Raw genomic sequence first — 7,146 nt, 5'->3', positions numbered from 1 at the left:
AAAGATCCCACCGGTCGCCTTGGTCGCTGGGCTTTGCGCCTTCAAGAGTATTCATACTCTGTCGTGTACAAGTCCGGTCGTCCCCACCAGGATGCTGACTGTTTATCCCAATACCCTGTGGAGCCACCTGACCTCGAAGACGCTGAGACCCTACCCTGCCTCTTAGCTATCACTTCTCTCACCGATATCGCCAATGAACAGCGCAACGACTCATCTTTACAACCTATCTTTGATGGCCTCCGCTCTGCAAACCGATCTCCGTCTCTGCAACTTTATGTGCTCCAGAATGGCATTTTGTATCGCCGCAACCTACGCTCCGACGGTCCTCCGCTGCTCCTCGTCATACCCCAACATCTACGTTCTTCTGTCCTTGAGGAATTACATGATCTGCCGACAGCCGGCCCCCTTGGCGTGTCCCGCACGTACGCTCGAGTGCGGCACCGCTTGTTTTGGCCTGGTCCGTATCGTTCCGTCAAGCGTTACGTTGCCGCTTGCGACCTGTGTCAACGCCGAAAAAGGCCCTCCACTTTGCCTGCCGGTCTTCTACAACCCATCGACGTACCTCCGGAACCTTTTCACCGTGTTGGCCTCGACCTTCTTGGCCCTTTTCCCACGTCCCTCTCCTGTAACAAGTGGATCGCTGTCGCAACCGATTATACGGCTCGGTACGCCATCACACGTGCTTTGCCCACCAGCTGCGCTACCGATGTCGCCGATTTTCTTCTCCAAGACGTAATTCTTCACCATGGCGCCCCTCGTCAACTGCTCACCGACCGCGGTCGTTTTCTGTCCAGAGTGGTTGATGACATTCTTCGTTCGTGTTCCACGCAGCACCAGCTCGCGACAGCTTACCATCCACAAACCAACGGGCTTACGGAACGGTTCAACCGCACGCTCACCGATATGTTAGCAATGTACGTCTCACCGGACCACCGCGATTGGGACGCAGCCTTGCCTTATGTGACATTTGCGTACAACTCTTCACGGCATGACACAACAGGCTATTCCCCTTTCTACCTTTTGTTTGGTAGGCACCCCCTATTGCCTTTGGACACACTCATGCCGCCTTCTTCAGTCCCCACCACTGCTTACGCTCGGGACGCCATCGCCCAGGCCCCGCTGGCTCGCCAAATAGCCCGTAGTCGGCTCCGTGCCTCTCAAGCTTCCCAGAAGTCCGCCTACGACCGCCGGCACCGGGCCGTCGTATATCACCCCGGATCACTCGTCCTTCTCTGGACGCCGTCGCGCAGCGTCGGTCTCTCCGAGAAGCTCCTTTCTCACTACCGTGGCCCTTACCGTGTGGTGCGCCGAGTCACCGACGTGAACTATGAAATTGCTCCCCTTGCGTCCTCGCAATCGTCCTCTGGCCCCTCTACAGACGTCGTCCATGTATGCCGCCTCAAACCTTATCACGACACTCCTACGCCACCACTCTAACGCCGAGACGGCGTTTCATCAGCCGGGGCTCCTGCAGCGGGTAGACGACGACGACGACATTGAGCGAGTGAACTATTGGACGAGGAAGAAGACGAGAACTCATCTCTGGCTGTGTTCTGAGTGCCGCCCGTAGCTGTTCATTCGTTTTTGTAAATAACTGTAAATATATTCTTTCCCGCAACAATATTTATTTAGCAGGTGCTACCATCAATTTACTTATAACTTGCTTGGGAGCCTTTGTACTCTATAATACTATTTGTTAGTTTTCTTGAAATTTGTATGCTTCAAATACATTTCACTCTGATTGCCACTCAATTTTATGCACTTTACTGTGTGCCCTTTGATTACCTGTGTTGTTTGTATAAAATTTGCTTTGTATAGTTATATCCCTTAGAATTAAGTGTTCACTGTGACAGGAGGCGAGGCCTTGTCAGGTGTGTCTGAAGTGCCTTTTGCCTCATCTACCTTGGTAGAATATTCTTTTAATCTTTCTTGTTCATGATATGTACCCACTTTCTACTAAATACAAATACAGAATGCACCTACTGCTACACTGTCAGGCTCCGAAAGGGTTAGGTGGTGTACCATATCAAACTGAAACGCAAGACAATGAACCACAGTCGCTCTTTGCTGCCTGCTATTCTGTCCGCTCTGACACAATGTACTCGGTTCGACGAAATATTCATTTATTGAATGGCCGCCGCGGTGGCTGAGTGGTTATGGCGCTCAGCTGCTGGCCCGAAAGACGCGGGTTTGATCCCGGCCGCGGCGGACGAATTTCGATGGAGAAATTCTAGAGGCCCGTGTACTGTGCGATGTCAGTGCACGTTAAAAAACCCCACGTGGTCGAAATTTCCGGAGCCCTTCACTACGGCGTCTCCCATAGCCTTAGTCGCTTTGGGACGTTAAACCCCCATAAACCATAAACCATCATTTATTGAATGAAACAAGCTATCTAAGTTGTTGGTGTTGCATCATTTTCAGCAGCATGTAGTAGCACGAGGACAGAACCTGAAGACATGAAGACAAAACCAGCGCTGAACTTCAATTTAATTCAGAGAACTGCCAAAACAATGCATATATACTCCCAGAAAAAACAAAATACCTTCCAGGGTTACAAAATTTTTCTTGAAACCCTGGTGGGTGTTTTGTATGTTTCAGCGGGTGTATGTGCAGTGGCTTGGAAATTCTCCGAATTAAGTTGAAGTTCAATGCCTGTTTTGTCGTCACGTCTTAAATGTGCTCGTGCTACTGTGTACTACTGAAGATGTGTTTATTCAACTTCACTCCGTTTCATTGAACGTGTATTTGGCGATGAATTGCAGGAGCTCCAGTTCCATTTCTTGTGTTGTGTCGGGCAATTGCGCAGCTTGTGTGCCACAATTTGGCCATACAAAGAGGCCTGGTCTCTGTCGTCCTTGATTAGTTGGTCCACTTTTTCCATGTCGTCTTCTAGTCGTGCTCTCTCATCGTTCCGGCGCTTCCTTTTTGTAGCGCGTTGCACTCGCAGAGGGGTTGCTGGGGCGGTCTGTGGGCAGCCGTAAGATGTGTCTGGTTCTGGACTTTCGACTCTGCCAAGGACGCAGCTCTCTTGTGTCGGTTCTACCAATGCGTATAGAAAAAAAATAGGAATGTAGAACTGAATCACTGCAAAGCATTTTATATTATGCGACATAGTTCAGGAGAGCAAAATGTCTGAAGCAAAATGTCTGTAATGAACATGCATTCCAGACATGAACGCACATGAGCAAAGATAAAGTCCCACCCTGCTGACTACACTACATGCAATGGTATTTTCCTCCTCTTAAAAGACCAGCCTGTGATGTTTCTGGATGATCCTTGTGAAAAGCTCGAGCGCATTTTATGTCTCTGTATGGCTTTAGTACTTCCTGGATCTGCTGTATGTATGTACCTTTGGATGTTGTATATACCTTTGTAAACAGGCAGTAAGGAACTTGAATGCACGTTCTTACCATCTCAGTCGGTGAACATTGCATTTAGCACTGTCTCAGCTGTTGCTCCACACACTGCTTCATTTGACTGGTGGCTGTTGGAGAAGGTGCTGAAAAAAGAAATGTATGTTACGTAAGGCTAATCAGTGCTTGCTGCTTTTTAACACCTTAGCTTTGCAAACATTCCTTCATGAATGTTTGGAAACAGCAGCTCCAGTACTGTGCAGTGTTTTGTTATTGTTTAGCCTAGTCATCATCCTCACAGTTTCACACAAGCATAAGTTCAATAACACGTTTCGCACCATTTTTCAATGCCATTCAAGCCTAAAAGGAGGGATTGCACTCACTACATTGTAAAACTCAAACTGGTGAATATATTTTTGCCTTATTACTACAACCACTGTAACTTTGTATTTTTGAAACTCCTTTTACATCATCTCGTTGTTGCCATGTGAATCCCCCCCCCCACCCCCCTATGTAACACTCTCCTATGGGCCCCGATGAGGGAATAAATGGTTTTGAAAAGTGAGCTGTAAGCATGAAGCAATGGAGACATACCTGCCGATATCCACCTGATCTTTCAAAAACATGAGCAGGTGGAAATACGGCCATCGCACCTGCTTCGCCGCGTCAGCTCCCGAGCCACTCGGAGCGCCATCCTTCCAGGCGCGGTGTTTTTTTGTGAATGTTTCTCTCAGACTCTTCCACCGCGCCTGGACATTGGAGCCTGCAAGTAGGGTTTAAGAATACCACACTTATTCACCTGAGAGGGTGAAGAGGGCTGAGGAAAAAAAGCCTCAAGGGCTTGACCAGCCGTTGACCCAAGTACAAATACAACAGGCGAGAATTAGTTACAGATACAATAAGGCGACATCACATTGATAGAAAACAGGTACAGAGTGAGTGATACATTTCAAGAAAATGAAATGCAGCCAAGCTCCTCGTGTAAATGCAGAAAATGATCGAAAAGCTAGTGGGTCGACACAGTCACTACACGAACATTATTTTCATGTAACATGTTTGTGTGGGTAGCCGATAAGCAACCATTTGGTGGCAATAATTGGTCCTAGCAGTTTTCATATGCCATGGTGGATTATGTCTAATATCAGTGTTCCATTCGGTGTTCTATAGGCTAATGTTTCAAAACGTATGCGCTGAAACAGCTGTTTATGGAAATGGGTCGAAAACTGTAGACAAAAGAAATAGTGATTATGCGTGCATCATTAGAATGCTTCTTTTTGTACTTTGGTTGCAGAAAAACAAAACAATACTCAGTATAGCTCTCTTTCAAGCATATGAATTCTTTTTAGGTTGCTTGCAGTCGTGGAGTCCCATACAAGGTGACAATACGTTACATGTGAGAAGAGCAATTTGTATGCAAGTTTCACAGATTAAACCCAGCTGGTCACCACAACGCCATCAAAAGTGCAAATTCTATAGAGAATATTTCTCGCACCACTTTCAACAATAGCTGTCTCACTAACATGCGGCTAGCTGACTTCGCCTCATCATGTTACAATCTGAAATATAATGCATTTAGTGCAAAGCTGGTGTACCAAATCGAATGCCTAGACGTTTGCGCGTAAACAACTACGTGCGGCCGACTAGTGCACCTATGAGCTGGTCTGTTCAGACTGCGCGTGATGCGCCATAGAAGAAAAACCTTTTTTGTAGCTGCTTTCCTTGCTGCACGATTCTCGGGCTTCATCTCTCGCATGTATTTGCGGCTTCGATCGAGTGCCAGCATTGTGTCTGAGAAGCACGGTACCTCAGATTCCATTCGCTAGCTTAAAGGACCCCCGCTTCAGCATTCTAAACAAACGTGCTCACCAGCGTATGTAAAAAAAATATGTCATGAAAATAAGCGTCGCAGCGCCGTAGCGCGCAAGCATGTCGCTGTTGATTCATTGAACCGTCGAAGCGTTCTCTCTACAACGTGCTACCGTAAGCACCGCCGTGCTCGCTCTGCGCTCGACGGCGAGATAGGTTTCCGACCACTGCCGGCACGAAATTCGTTTCTAGCGAGCATAACGAGCATTGAAATATGAACATTCATAGCAATATAAACATACGGTCTGAGTCGCATCCTAGTTCGGTGACGACTTCGGCCCATGCCACGGCCTTTTTTCTGTGATCCTTGTAGTCCATCCTCGATGAGTCCCACAATATGGGATGTTTCTGGACGGCGGTGATCAATCTGTCGTTATATTCGAGACGAGCTGCCTTTGAGGACGTGGCCATTTTGATGCAGGATGGTTATGTGTAGAACTCGCGCGCGCGAAGCACAACACAAGCACACCGTGGAACACAAAAGAGACCGCGCGGGCGGGAAGACGGAAGTGGCGGAGGCAGTCTGAGCGCCGATTGGCTGCTCCTGCTGGCCGCTTCCGGCGGCCGTCGGACGCCGCGCGTCAAAAATCTGGCTTGTACGGATCGACGGCGGCGGGCGCATTTTTTGACGCCGGGCGTCGAGTGCACGCCGTCGAGCGAAAATCGCCGACTTGCCGCCGTAAAAACGCTCCGTGTATCCCGGCCTTAACGCATAGTTTCATTTCGGCCTTCACTCACAGGCTAAGCGATATTTCTGGCTGTGCACCTACCTTTCAACACGGAAAAGCCAGTAGAGAGCTCGCGAGGAGGGCTTACCGTCCCGGGTTTGTCTTTCCGCGCGTCAGGAAAGACATAGCGGCGCAGACGTAAGCGCATTGTTCGAGAACATGGCGGCTGCCGCTGCTCACACAAACGTGCTTACAAACACCGCTTACAAACGTGGATAGGAAGTTTGTCGCTGCGCACATAATCTGCTCTGCACACACAGCACTGCTTAGAGTGGCTAAGGAGACCAAATGAATAAAAATAATCGTGTAGACTTACCGTAAGTGGACGATTAAGTTGAATTTCAATCAAAACGTAATCCACGAGAGAAAACGCCGCCGACGCCGACACACCGGCGCACACAGTTGTTTGCTGCCCGGATGATTTTCCGCCGCCTTCCGGGCAAAATGGGTAAAAAGTGAAACAGAAACCAATTTCACGTTCATGTCTATATTGGTTGCACTCTTGCCTAATGTAGCTTGCTCTAGCATCCAAGAACACAAAGGGCCATTGGTTTAGAGCATAAATTCTCCACTCGCGCTTTAAAAACCTTTTTGCTTTCGCGAAAACCAAAACCGAAACCTTACTAATTTGTCCATGTGCGCCGCATCTCCCATCGAATAGTATGTGGCGCCCTTTTCAAATAATTATAATGCTGCATAGGATAACGTCTTTTTGGCGTGTGCTCGTGTTTGGAAAACCGGCATGGACAACAGCGTGTTATCGCCTCCAATGCAGCAGGTGTACGGCGAAGAACGAAAATATACTGGGTTTCTGATTGTTGAATTGCAGCACTTTTTCACGTGAATGCAAACTGCAAAGGTATAAATGGCATACCTTAATTCCTCAGAGAACCATGATCTTTGAGACTCTTCTAATCATGTTTCTGAGAGATGGGCACATCCTTGAATTCTCACCCCCGTTATTCCCCCTTATTTTACAGGAGGTTTTAAGGGGAAATGTGCAGTCACAGATGAAATGCTTCTTAATTTATGCGCGTTGGGCAGTAACGATAGAACGATGTAATGGTATATTCTCGAGCGATTCCTTTAAGGAAGAGTGTGTTAGTTTGATGTAGTACAGTTTGCAGCGCCCTTACTTCAGAAATAAGTGCCTTTCCTCGCTCTACCGGTCAGCATTAAAGATTATTGAATTATATCCT

General features: G+C 47.9%; 1 long non-coding RNA gene across 1 annotated transcript; it reads right to left on the bottom strand.

The window, feature by feature from the left end:
- Positions 1 to 2,657: 2,657 nt before the first annotated feature.
- Positions 2,658 to 6,355, bottom strand: LOC144134643 (uncharacterized). Its single transcript, XR_013315189.1, has 4 exons — positions 6,264 to 6,355; positions 3,948 to 4,116; positions 3,411 to 3,499; positions 2,658 to 3,039 (listed from the first exon to the last, which is right to left on the bottom strand). It is a non-coding gene; the product is annotated as an uncharacterized LOC144134643 (long non-coding RNA).
- Positions 6,356 to 7,146: the final 791 nt, after the last annotated feature.

This window comes from Amblyomma americanum, chromosome 5 (assembly GCF_052857255.1).
Source record: "Amblyomma americanum isolate KBUSLIRL-KWMA chromosome 5, ASM5285725v1, whole genome shotgun sequence".
NCBI classification, from domain to species: domain Eukaryota; kingdom Metazoa; phylum Arthropoda; class Arachnida; order Ixodida; family Ixodidae; genus Amblyomma; species Amblyomma americanum.
Note: the sequence above shows the minus strand (reverse complement) of the source record. Positions and strands in the feature narration are given on the sequence as shown.